The following is a 15000-nucleotide window of genomic DNA, read 5'->3' on the forward strand; positions in this document are numbered from 1 at the left end:
AAAAGAAGATAGAGTAAAGGGTAAAAATAAGAATAAAAATAAAATAAAAGTAAAGGTAATGATAGAGATATGACAGAATTGCAACGGGGTGAGAGGTCAAACGTTAAAGTTTCAGTAAAGTGGGGGTGGGGGGTGGAGGGCCAATCTTGGTATGGTCACAAAGGACAATAGTTTAGTGTAGATATTTAAAATTTATATTTCAAGCTTAATAGCCATTAAATGATGCGAGATGAAGGGTTAAGAATTAAAGTTAAATTAAAGATTAAAACTTCAAATTACGAACTAAGAAAGATAAAACCTAAAAACTACAAAAACTAAAAATTATTTAATTGAAACTGGTTAGTTTCTATGATACTTATGTCGATAGAGAGGTAGAAGAAAAGAAAAAGCGAACACATACATACACACACACACATATATATACACATACACATTTTCAGCTGAATTCATTGGAGCAGGCAATTTTTCAAGAAACAGAAAATGCCGCCCAACATTGGAATTGAACTCGCGACATGATGATTCATGACATGTCCAGAACATCTGACAATTAAACCGCGCACTTTTATATTACAAAGGTACCTTTATAATTATTACCAACCTCTATATTTCCTGTTGTTAAGCCCATATATACTGTATTGATACCAACTTATTAAAAACACCTTTTATATATTAGTAACAGGTGAAGACGCACGGCCTAGTGGTTGGGGTGCTGCAATCACGATCGCAAGATTGTGGTTTCAATTTCTACACCGTATGGTGTATCGTGGTCTTGAGCAAAACACTTCATCTCACATCGTGTGGAATACTGTGCACCTGTTCAGAGAGAGAGTCAGTTTGATAGAGAAAGTGAGCTAATGTACAATACATACATTTAATCACTGAGACCCACTTCGGTCACGACACTGACCATGGGATTACACCGAGAAAGTTACCCTCCCAGGTACAAGTCCGGCAAGGTTGTTTTTATGGAAGACCAGCAGTCGCCCATGCATACCGGCCTCCCCTCTCCACGACACCAGTGTTATCCAAGGGGAAGGCAAGGTCCGATACAGCTTGGCACCTGTGACGTCGCAACTCATTTCTACAACTGAGTGAACTGGGAACAACGTGAAATAAAGTGTCTTGCTCAAGAACACAACATACAGCCCGGTACGGGATTCGAGCTCACAACCTCACGATCGTAAGCTCGACGCTCTAACCACTGAGCCTTCACAATTAATCACTATAAACCAATCATTTGTGCAGCTTGATCAACAAAATCTGAACACTTATACGTTGACTTCGACGGGAGAGTCCATTATATTATTAACATACCACCGTGAACACCGTGACCGACCAGGCTATCAGATGTTGCAACACATCGCTGGTCACAATGCGCTTCGCATTGTTTTTTAGCCTTCAGCGAGCAGGCCAACAGAAGAAAGAGTGAGAGAAAGTTGTGACGAAAGAGTACAGCAGGGATCACCACCATCCCCTGCCGGAGCCTCGTGAAGCTTTAGGTGTTTTCGCTCAATAAACACTCACAACGCCCGGTCTGGGAATCGAAACCGCGATACTACGACCGCGAGTTCGCTGCTCTAACCACTGGGCCATTGCGCTTCCACATTATTAACATATACACACTTCTAATATTGAATCAGGTCCAGGCGGCGCACTGACAGAATCGTTAAAACGCCGGACAAAATGCTTAACAACACTTCGTCCATCTTCTCATTTTGAGTTCAAATTCCGCCGAGATCGACTCCACCTTTCGTCCTTTCGGAGTCAATAGAATAAGTACCAGGTGAACATTGAGATCGATGTATTCTATTTACCTCTTCCCCGAAAATTGCTGGCCTTGTGCCAAAATTTGAAATCAATATCGAATCATTGATAATTTTAATAATCTTTTGCCTTTAGAAATCAATTTTTGTTGCCTTTTTGGGAAAAAATCTTAACTACATATGTATTAAACAAGCTTCCTTAACAATTCACAACTGATTATAACTTTGTAATCTTAATAGAATTCATATTATTATTGTATTATATTTTGAAAGTAATTCACTTCTAAACTATCACACAATTTCCATTCAGTTTTTCCATTCAATCAATCAACCAATCAATCAATCCAGATCAAGGTAATCTAACAGTTTCCTGAAGAACACTCAATCAGCAACATAAACCCAGCTAATTTATAAATCACCACCACGATTGGCAAATTGACTTATTATTTTTAAGCAATAAGGCGGTGAACTGGCAGAATCGTTAGCACTCTGGGCGAAATGCTTGGCGGTATTTCGTCTGCCGTTACGTTCTGAGTTCAAATTCCGCGGAGGTCGACTTTGCCTTTCATCCTTTCGGGGTCGATTAAATAAGTACCAGTTACGCACTGGAGTCGATATAATCGACTTAATCCGTTTGTTTGTCCTCTCTGTGTTTAGCCCTTGTGGGTAGTAAAGAAATATGTATTTCGTCTGTCTTTATGTTCTGAGTTCAAATTCCGCGGAGGTCGATTTTGCCTGTCATCTTTTCGGGGTTGATAAGTTAAGTACCAGTTGCGTACTTGGGTTGATCTAATCGACTGGCCCTCTCCCCAAAAATTTCGGGCCTTGTGCCTAGCCCTTCACATTTTCCCTTATTGCTTCATTAAGTTCCTTTCTTAGTATCTCAAATTAAATACTTTATACAATATGGATTTTTCTTACCACTTTCTCTCTCTTATCATAATTTAAAATCTTTTCATATAAACTTAGTTGTTTGAAGAATTTAAACTTTATTCATTGAATATTACACACATGAATGATAGCAGATAAGCAGAACTTTATTATAAAACTAATTTGATTATAGAATTTTACTTTTGCGCACTCAATGCCGTAGACACAAATAATAATAATAACTGTTACATATAAAACCTTTTCCCGAAATTTAAATTAATTTACTTGGTTATTCATTATCTGTACTTAAAGACATTAATTCGTCTGTAGAAGTGACTTTCGTATACATAACCCCCCCCCCCCACACGCACAGTCCTCCTCAAATTTAAATTAAAACGAATTATTTAAATGATTTTCTTTTTATGTATTGAGAAATATATACAAATACGCTTTAATTCTCTTACTTTAGCCATCTTCACTTTAAAGATGGTAATATGTTGCACTAAGTTGCTTTTGGATAAAATGTAATCTATTTCTTTACTACCCACAAGGGGCTAAACACAGATAGAACAAACAAGGACAGACACACGGATTAAGTCGATTACATCGACTCCCAGTGTGTAACTGGTACTTAATTTATCGACCCCGAAAGGATGAAAAGCAAAGTCGACCTCGGCGGAATTCGAACTCAGAACGTAACGGCAGACGAAATACCGCTAAGCATTTCGCCCGGCATGCTAGCGTTTCTGCCAGCTCGCCACCCCTTTGGATAAAATGTAATCGTTTAGAGTCATGTTTAACATGTTCGATCGTATTCGAACGCGGTAAGACCTAACACTTCAAGAATAGATCCGGTAGAAAAATTGTCCATTTAGACTTGTGTAATTATACATTTTGTTTTCAGCTGTGATAGACGTCGTTAGATTGTAGGACGGATGCGTTTCAGCGTGTTTCTGCTTTGTCGTTTATGGAAAACTAGCTGTGTTGTTCTCAGCCCAGTAAGTATAAAGTTATACTAATGGCTGATAAATTAAGTACCAGTTACGCACTGGGGTCGATATAATCGACTTAATCCGTTTGTCCTCTCTGTGTTTGACCCCTTATGGATAGTAAAGAAATAGGTATTTCGTCTGTCGTTACGTTCTGAGTTCAAATTCCGCCGAGGTCGACTTTGCCTTTCATCCTTTCGGGGTCGATAAATAAAGTACCAGTCTCGCACTGGGGTCGATGTAATCGACTTAATCCGTTTGTCTGTCCTTCTTTGTCCCCTCTATGTTTACCCCCTTGTGGGTAATAAAGAAATATATATTGTGGCTTGTTATGGTAGATTGTGCCTATAAAATAGGATTATAGAATGAAAACATACTATTCCATTCTATTAATGTTTTCTTTTCTTTTCTGCGGAACGGCATCAAGCTTCGTCAAGACCCAAAATCTGTCATCATCCAAACACCGTTTACACATTTACTAAACACAGCATGAAAAACGCCATCGCAAGTAATATTCAGAAAATACTTTTTTTTCCCTACTCTCTCTAGACCAGTGGTTTTTAGCCAGGGTTCCGCCAGTTACAGTCCAGGGGTTCCGCAAGAAGTTGCAAAACTGCTAAAATCAGCAGTAATTTTTAATTCTCCTGTGCAGATATGTGTGCATAAGACTATTAAATTATTGCACAGGGGTTCCTCGAGCCAGTGGGGTTCCGCTCCAGCAAAAAGTTTGAAAAGCACTGCCCTAGACAAACATAAATATACCTACATACAAAAAACAGCCTTTGTTAGAGCCCTACTACTACTACTACTACTACTACTACTACTACTACTACTACTACTACTACTGCTGCTACCACTGCTGTTGTTGCTGCTGCTGCTACTACTACTACTACTACTACTACTACTGCTGCTGCTGCAACTACTACTACTACTACTACTACTACTACTACTACTACTACTACTACTACTGCAACTACTACTACTACTACCACTACTACTGCTACTACTGCTAGTTTCACCACCACCACCACCACCACCACCACCACCACCACTACTACTACTACTACTACTACTACTACTACTACTAAACCTTTCTACTACAGACACAAGGCCTTAAAGTTTGGAGGAGCAGGCTAGTCGATTACATCGACCTCAGTACTGAACTGCTACTTAATTTATCAACGCCGAATGGATGAAAAGCAAAGTGGACCTCGGCGGAATTTGAACTCAGATCGAAGCGATGAGCAAAATACCTCTAAGCATTTCGTCCAGCATGCTAACGATTCTGCCAGCTCACCGTCTTCTTATTCATGATGATGATGATGATGATGATAAAGATGAAGAAGATGATGATGATGATAATAAAGATGAAGAAGATGATGATGATGATGATAAAGATGAAGAAGATGATGAAGATGATAATAATAATAATCGTCGTCATCATCGTCGTCGTCGTCATCGTCATCATCATCATCATCATCATATTATTATTATTATTATTATTATTATTATTATTATTATTATTATTATTATTATTATTATTATTATTACTGAGGCGGTGAGCTGGCAAAATCGCTTGCTCGCTGGATAAAATGCTAAGCGGCATTTCATCCGTCTTTACGTTTTGAATTCAAATTCCGCCGAGGTCGACTTTTCTCTTCGTCCTTCATCCTTTCGGGGCCAATCAAATAAATATCAGTTGAGTGCAGGGGACAATATAATCGACTTATCCACTCCCCCTAAATTGCTGGCCTTGTGCCGCATCTATAATAGAGTTGACAAAGCCATTAGCCATGACGTGAAGGAGTGCCTTACATTTGCCCAAAACTACAATAAGTTGTGACCATATGATGAGAAAGTGAAAGTAGAACATTAGAAACTACGTGAAAAGTGGGGTCTAGAGAGAGGCAAGACGTGGTATGAGGCCAAACCGAAGAGAGTGGCGAAGTTGGAGACCTGCAAAATTCTGTGAGATTTCTCAATTCAAAGAAATCAGGTGCTAGAGTATACCAAACCGGATCTAATGAAGGTGGACGCATATGCTATATAGTTGATGTTGCGTGTCTGTTTGACCCATGAATAGCCAAGAAGGGAGGAGAAAAAATATATATGTATAGAATCCCTTTAAGTACAAAATAGCCCGACTATGGAAAAATGAAGACGTTGCAAATTATTGTTAGGGTCTTGGAGACAATACCAGAAAGCACCAAGAGGGACATGAAGGAAACCGGATCAGGGTATCCAGTAGAACTGTTACAATTGGTTTACCTCCTTGGAATCCAGAATAATCAGGAAAGTATTAGATAGCTAAAACAACGGATAGCATGGTACTGTAGGCTGCAGGTGGCAAATCCATTATGCAAAACCCCAGGAGTTCCAACAAAATCAGAGTTAACAGCATGAACAAGAACAACAACAGTGTAATGTATGTATGTATGTATGTATGTATGTATGTATGTATGTATGTATGTATGTATGTATGTGTGTGTATGTGTGTATGTGTGTATGTATGTATGTATTTATGTACGTATTTATGTATGTATGCATGTATGTATGTATGTATGTATGTATGTATGTATGTATGAACGTATGTATGTATGTATGTATGTATGTATGTATGTATGTATGTGTGTGTGTATGTATGTATATATGTATGTATGCAAGCATGTATGTGTGTATATATGTATGTATGTATGTATGTATGTGTGTGTGTGTGTATGTATGTATGTATGTATGTATGTATGTGTGTGTGTGTATGTATGTATGTATGTATGTATGTATGTATGTGTGTGTATGTGTGTATGTGTGTATGTATGTATGTATTTATGTACGTATTTATGTATGTATGCATGTATGTATGTATGTATGTATGTATGTATGTATGTATGAACGTATGTATGTATGTATGTATGTATGTATGTATGTATGTATGTATGTATGTGTGTGTGTATGTATGTATATATGTATGTATGCAAGCATGTATGTGTGTATATATGTATGTATGTATGTATGTATGTGTGTGTGTGTGTGTGTATGTATGTATGTATGTATGTATGTATGTATGTATGTATGTATGTATGTATGCATGTATGCATGTATGTATGTATGTATGTATGTATGTATGTATGTATGTATGTATGTGTGTGTGTGTGTATGTATGTATGTATGTATGTATGTATGTGTGTGTGTATGTTTGTATGCATGCATGCTTGTATGTATGTATGCATGTATGTATGTATACATGTATGTATGCACGTGCGTACGTATGTACATATGTTTATGTGTGTGTGTGTGTGTATGTATGTATGTATGTATGTATGTATGTATGTATGTATGTATGTATAAGTATTCAGTAGAGAAAGGAAATTGAAATGAAATCTACATAAGAGTGTAACAATTAATGTTAAAATACAAGGGAAATAATTCTGAATAAAAAAGATTTTTTTTATATCCCTTCAATATTCTACATATTTTGAAAAAGTACTTTATTAGCATACGTTAAGGATTTCTATAATAGTTCTGAGACTTTTGAATCACCAGGGAAAACATTCCTACAGTATCTGTTTACCATTTTACGAACCAACATTGAAAATCACATTCTATAAAATGCTATATAAAATATTGCTTGAAAATTCATAGATTGAAACAAGTTATGTCCCTTCGTTTTGTGATTTCAGATTATTAAAATCTACACTTTTCCTCGTCCGAACTTAAATCTTATATTTGTACTAAATCATGTAGTCATAAACTGCTCTAGGGATATTGATTGAATTCATTTCTTATTTCTTTACTGCCCACAAGGGGCTACACACAGAGGGACAAACAAGGACAGACAAAGAATTAAGTCGATTACATCGACTCCTGTGCGTAACTGGTGCTTAATTTATCGACCTCGAAAGGATGAAAGGCAAAGTCGACCTCGGCGGAATTTGAACTCAGAACGTAGCGGCAGACGAAATACTGCTAAGCATTTCGCCCGGCGTGCTAACGTTTCTGCCAGCTCGCCGCCTTTCATTTCTATCAAACGAATATTAATATGGATGAGACATGCTTCTTAGAATTTGTTTCGAAGATTAAGACCGGATTAAGACCCATAACACTTCCAAGATTTTAGTGCCCTAATATTTATATAAACAAAAATAAATCATAAAATAATAATTTTGTTTTCAAAACGAAACAAACTAACAATAAAATAGAAAATGATATTGTTTATTTTTGTATACTTCCACTTTATATTTGAAAACTTTTCTCCTACTTTTTTTTTTTAATTATAAAGTCATTTATTAGATCCTCACTATGACATCATGGACACTTCAAAATTATAATTCCAATTATAAAACTACTTCGAATATTATTTTTAGCAAGCTTAAAGTGATTTCTTTCGTGCCGTAAACCATCTATCATTTCTGTGGTGCTCCCCATCTTCACTTGATGCCATAAGCATGTGCTTATTTTGCTCAATGATTAATCAATCCACTGCTGTTCTACGCTTGTTCTATTTCTGTCAAAGAAATTATTTTATTGCTCAGCCAGACGAGAAAGAAGGCCGATTCACTTCCAAGGTCAGTGTAGACCGTAAAAGTCTCTGAATATCGTTCAGCAGAATCAAATCCAGAACTAGGTAATCCCCAGTCAAAAATTTCAAATACAGACCTTGTAGGGGATTCACTGTTTTGTCGTGACTTCCCTCGCACTGGAACTCCATGTAAAATATAATTATTAATTATTTAAACATTGTTGGTTTTTCTGAAAGCAGATGTCTAATACAAGTTCCATTTTAAAATTTGAGACCCTCGCTATTGAAACCCTATCTATCTTATCCATTTAATCTCATTTGTATCCAAAAGTCCTTTAATATGGCCACAAGCAAAATTCGAGCTAGCAGAATCGTCACTGCGCAAGGCGAAATGCTTAGCGATATTTCATTCATCTTTTAAGTTCTGAGTTCAAATTTCGCCGAGGTCGACTTTGGCTTTTATCGTTTCGGACTCGATAAAATAAGTGCCAGTTGAACACTGGGGTCGAAGTAATCGACTGAAACCCTTCCCCGAGCTTATTGGCCTTGTGCAAAAATTTGATACCAATATTTTATCAATATCAATTACGATATATTTAATTAGTTATCAACTTTGAAGTGTCTTTTAAATGAATATTGGCAACACTGGTGTCTCAGTTTTCAGTTTACTGAGAGAATCTTGAGAGGGAGCAAAAAAGAGAAGAAGAAAAAAAGGGTCTTAGCGAATGAGTTAATCACTAAGTTATATGCTCCTGTCAGTTGCCATGATAGCAGTAAAATACATTTAAAGATGTACCAATATATAGGACTGTGGTATCTATCTATCTATCTATCTATCTATCTATCTATCTATCTATCTATCTATCTATCTATCTATCTATCTATCTATCTATCTATCTATCTATCTATCTATCCCTTATCCCACCACTCTCTCTCTCTCTCTCTCTCTCTCTCTCTATATATATATATATATATATACATATACATATGAGTCTAGGACATTTACCCCCATGGACAATAACCACCTCCCGAAGGACAATTACGCCTGAGGACAATAGATGATTATTTAAAACTTCTTAATATACTGGAGAGCGAGTAATTAACAAAGTGGTCTAATTGCCCTAGGGTGTAGTTATCATCGGGGAAATTGTAGTATGGGGGGGGGGCAATTGTCCTAATACGATACATATACATATGCACATACATACATGCATACATACATACATACACACACACACACACACACCACACACACACACACACACACACACACACACACACACACACATACATATATATATAAAAGAAAAAAGAATTAAAAATCTAGGCGAATACTTTTTAAATCCTCTGTAGGAATTAAGCCTGACCAATCAAATTGACCAGTGAAGGTCATTCCAATCTATGTAGCCTGTAAAATTTCGCTTCCTGTCTAACTGCAAATCTTAAGTTCATGCAGTCAAAAAAAATCAGCGTAATGTCACAGAGTATAGTAGAAAACACACACACACACAGACGCACGCACACACAAACACACACACACACACACACACACACACACACACACACACACACACACACACCCACCACACACACACAGACGCACACACACACACATACACACACACACGACACTGGAAACTCATACATTTTTTATCAGCTTACGCGCGTTTCGGGTACATCTGTATTACATAATTCCGCTATCTATGAATCATGCATATTAATCGATCCATTTCTGCTCAAATACATTACTACTACAAAGATTTGGAAAAATAACACCAACATATCCTCTATATATTTGTTGAGATCAATAACAGTTTAACAATTTAACAGTTTCACCATCAATATGACAAAGGTCGAATTCCTGGACGTAACCCTAAGCCTGAAGACGGACAAGCCTTACAAGAAAGTCAAATGAGAAAACTGTGTCCGCAGAAACTTCAATCAACCCAGCTACAGTCTGTTAGCCGGTAGAGAAATCTTCAACAGGGCCGCGCCCCCACTATAGCGAAGCATTAATGAGGAGTGGATCTACTCAACTCCCACTGCTATATATATATAATTGTATATATATATAATTGTGTGTCTATATATATATATATATATAATTGTGTATGAGTGTGTGTGTGTATGTGTGTGTGCGCGCGCGCTTTGTGTGTGTGTGTGAGCATGTGAGCATAATATGTGTCTTTGTGTTGTTTCTTGTCTCCCCGCACCGTTTGAAAATAGTAAACTTGCGCTTCGGTAAATGCAGCCGATAGAATAAGTATTAGATTTAAAAGAAAAAGAAGTGTGATTGGTTCATAGGGTTCAAACCTGAAGCCTTGAAGGCGATGCTCCTGCATAGCCGCAATCCAACGATTGAAACAAGTAAAAGATAAAAATGTACGCTCTGTGGGATCTCTTTTGCTCATCTTTACACACACACACACACACACACACACACACACGTATGTATGTATGTATGTATGTATGTATGTATGCGTGTGTGTAATCAAAAAAAAAAATTCAAATAAACGAATAAAATTAACGGACAACGTTAATGAGAACGTGCACAGCAAGGAATGTATTAGCTTGACACTCGGTGAAAGAGAGGCTTTGACGTTTCGAGCATAGATCTTCGTCGAAAAGAAGAAAGGAGGAAGTCCACAAAGAAGGAAAAGAAATCGCCAACAGCACGTGTAGTTACATTACTGTATATACACAAACTTTAAGGCGGCGAGCTGGCAGAATCGCCCCTGCGTTCTGAGTTCAAATATCGCCGAGGTCGACTATGCCTTTCATCCTGGGGTCGATGTAATCGACTTAATCCGTTTGTCTGTCCTTGTTTGCCCTCTCTGTGTTTAGCCCCTTGTGGGTAGGAAAGAAATAGGTATTTCGTCTGTCGCTACGTTGTGAGTTCAAATTCCGCCGAGGTCGACTTTGCCTTTCATCCTTTCGGGGTCGATAAATTAAGTACCAGTTATGCACTGGGTCGATGTAATCGACTTAATCCGTTTGTCTGTCCTTGATTGTCCCCTCTGTGGGTAGTAAAGAAATACATATATATACACACACTCACATACATACATACATACATACATACATACATACATACATACATACATACATATATGCACGCACAAAGGTGCACACAGACGTACACACACACACACGCAGACACACACACATACACGCAGGCACACTTACACACGCAGTGACACACACACACACCCACACGCAGGCACTCACACATACACACACACACACACACGCACATGCAGGCTCTCACACACAGAGGCACACACACACGCAGACACACACACACACACACACACACACACACACTCACACGAAAAAATAGCCTATATGCAGTTACTCAGCATGTTCAAAATGTAGCAATCACGTCCCTCTAATATGTCGCAGCCAACCGTCCTAAAAAACCCCAGAAAAATGGACAGGATGGTCTTAACTGGCCATAGGGAAAACATAACGACATCGGTGACAACAACAACTCAGCAGTAACAACAATATAAATAATATTTCTATATGAAGACAGCGAGCGAGCAGAATCGTTTACTGAGCCAGGCGAAATTCATGGCGGAATTTCACGAGTCTTTACTTTTCTGAATTCAGATTCCGCTGAGGTCGACTTTGCCGTTTATCCTTTCGCGCTCGATAAAACAAGTATCAGGTGAACCCTGGGATTATTGCAATCCATTTACCCGACACCGTCAAAATTTGAGACTATTATACATATCTCTATCTATCTATCTATCTATCTATCTATCTATCTATCTATCTATCTATCTATCTAACTATCTGTCTGTCTGTCTGTCTGGCTATCAATGTGTGTGTATATATTTGTGTATCTACACACAAGCACACACAGACACAGACACAAACACACACACACGCACGCACGCGCACACTCATAGTACATATAAGTGTATAAAGGAGATGAACGAAATATTAACAAGACTGGAGGCTGTAATAGATTTAACAAACTAATTTTGACGATAGTAACAGTTATGGACATTCCCTTTAAGAGAGTCCTTTCCTAACCAAAACTTAATAAGATCTAAGGGAAATAACTGGTATGTGCCTGAATTTGGATAGTAAAAGTTGAAGGTTGATCTGCTAAAAGCCGAACTTGTTCCTAATTAATCGAAATGAAAATCTAGCGGTAAAAGTTAAAAGCTCTGAAAGAAAAGGAGAGATAATTTTAAAAATTACAGAAATATTTTTTCAAGTCGATTTACATGTTTAGGGGAAGGACAATTTTATTCATACTTAACAGATCAACAATTATTATAATTATTTTTACACTATAATAATTATTTTTACACTATATTTGGAACAAGTTTCATCTTCGATCCTTATCGTATGTTAGTGATCGATTCGATAAAAAACAAAAAAAAACAAAAAAAAAAAAAAAAAATTGTAGACGTCATCATCGCCGCCCTCGTGGTTAGCGCGTCGTGGTCGTAGTAATGGCGGTCTTGATGTTCAGCGTTGTGGTAGTCGTCGTAGAAGTGGTGTTTCGTGGTGACGGTCCTCCGTCATCGCTGTTACTACTTACTGCTTACGCCATCATGCTTGCTTGTCGTGGTGGTGGTCATCGACCGACCTCATTATTATTGAATACTGGGGGGGGGGGGGTCGATATAGTAGAGTTACCACCCCCCCCCCCCACTTCTCCTCTGAACTTGGCCTTGTGCCAAAATCTGGAGCTGGCAGAATCGTTTAACAAGTCGGGTGAAATGCTTAGCGGCATCCGTTCTTCATCCGTTCTTCACATTCTGAGTTCAAATTCCACCGCGGTCAACTTTGGCTTTCATTCTTTCAGCGTCGATAAATTAAGTACCCATGAAACATTGAGGTTGATGTAATCAACAAGTCGCACACTCCAAATTTCAGGCCTTGTGCCTATAGTAGAAAAGATTATTATAATTATTATTATTATGATTATTATTGTTATTATTATTATTATTATTATCATCGTCATCGCCACCATCATCATCATCGTCGTCGTCGTCGTCCTCCTCCTCCTCCTCCCCCGCATCATCATCATCATCATCATCATTCTTCTCCTTCTTCTTCTTCTTCTTCTCCTTCTTCCCCCTCCTCCTCCTCCTCCTCCTCCTCCCCTTCTTCTTCTTCTTCTTCTTCTTGTTATCATTACTACTATTATTATTGTTGCTATAAGGCGTCGAGCTGGCAGAATCGTTAGCGCACCGGACGAAGTACTTATCGGTATTTCGCCAGTCGCTACGTTCTGAGTTCAAATTCCGCTGTAGCTGACTTTGCCTTTCACCCTTTCGGGGTCGATAAAACAAGTACCAGTTGCACACTGGGGTCGATGTTATCCACTATCCCTCTCCCCCAAATTTCAGGCCTTGTGCAAATACCTGAAAGGATTATTATTATTATTATTATTATTGAGTGAGAGAGCAGTTCATGCCATCAAAGTGACACTGGGGTAAAATATACAAAGCCCAGTATACCCATCATGACTACCCGTCTGATAAGGGTACACTAGGCACATGCATCACAACCATATGTGCGCGACATGGTAATCTCATATCAAGATAAACAATACATGACCTTGCAGGTGGGGGCCCAGTTAGAATTGTCTTCTGGTCGAGTAACCCATCCTGCTCAAAAGGTCCCTGAATAAGGATTGTTTAAGGATGTTGAACTAAACACCCATGTTTCCAGAGGTGAACTATTCAAACCCCAAAGAATCCCTCTCAACACATGACTATGATGCTCCCCCCATCGATGCTCCACCACTTCTTCTGCTCGTGATCAGAGATGCACATATCGTCAGCCACTAAGGGACATGCTCAACTGGTTAAGGGTCAAACAACTGACAAGCAAATCTGTGGTATTGAGCAGAATATTTGCTGTAGCCCATCTTTTATACCAAGACAAAACAATGTACATGATAACACTTCCAATCAGTTAAGATCAAAAGCTACGAGAGCCACTGCCTGGTACTGTATTATTATTATAAGGTAAGGCGGACAAAATGTTTGGCGATACTTCGTCCATCTTTACGTTTTGAGTTCAAATGCCACCGTGGTCGACTTTACCTTTCATCCTTTCGGGGTCGATAAATTAAGCACCAGTTGTATACTGGTGTCAATGTTATTGACTTACATTTCCCTCGAAATGGTTGAGCTTGTACCAAAATTTGAAACCATTATTGTTATCATCAAGGCGGCGAGCTGGCAGAATCGTTAGCGCGCCGGGAAAAAATGTTTAGCAGTATTTCCTCTGTGTGTACGTTCTGAGTTCAAATTCTGCCGTGGTCGACTTTGCCTTTCATCCTTTGTGGTCAATAAAATAAAAACCAGTCGAGCAATTGTAAGTCGATGTAATTGACTTACCATGTCCTCTGAAATTGCTGGCCTTGTGGCAAACTGGCAGAATCGTTAGCACTCCAAGAAAAATGCTTAACAGTATTTCGTTCGTCTTTGCCTTCTTAGTCCAAATTCCGCTGAAGTCGACTTTGCCTTTCATCCCTTCGTGATCAATAAAATAAGTACCAGTTGAGCACCGGGGTCGATGCAATCGATTTAGTCCCTTTCCCAAATCTGGTAGCCTTGTGCCAAAATTTGAAATTATTATAAGTAATATTATCATTGTTCAACGTTTGGTAGTTTTATGCAAATTTCTACTGCATCACCTGCTATATATCCGTGTTGCTGGGGTGTGTGCAGGGTTGTGTGTTCATTTTGTCGCTAGAAGTGTGCAAACCCTTCCCGGTACTGTATTGTGTCAGTTTCTTTCTCTCTTCTTTGAGGTGTGGTGCAGCCTTTTGTTGTGTCTGTGTTTGTATTGTGTGTTGTGTGTGCAATGCGTTGGGTAACTAGCTTGC

General features: G+C 38.4%; 1 long non-coding RNA gene across 1 annotated transcript in view; it reads left to right on the top strand.

Annotated features, from left to right (window-relative positions):
* LOC118767351 overlaps positions 1-15000 on the top strand; it is a 22075-nt gene that overhangs the window by 1923 nt on the left and 5152 nt on the right. The window contains exon 2 of the long non-coding RNA XR_005003273.1: positions 1662-1665. This is a non-coding gene — a long non-coding RNA (uncharacterized LOC118767351). The remainder of the gene's footprint in view (positions 1-1661; positions 1666-15000) is intronic.

This window comes from Octopus sinensis, linkage group LG20 (genome assembly GCF_006345805.1).
Source record: "Octopus sinensis linkage group LG20, ASM634580v1, whole genome shotgun sequence".
Classification (NCBI taxonomy): Eukaryota; Metazoa; Mollusca; class Cephalopoda; order Octopoda; family Octopodidae; genus Octopus; species Octopus sinensis.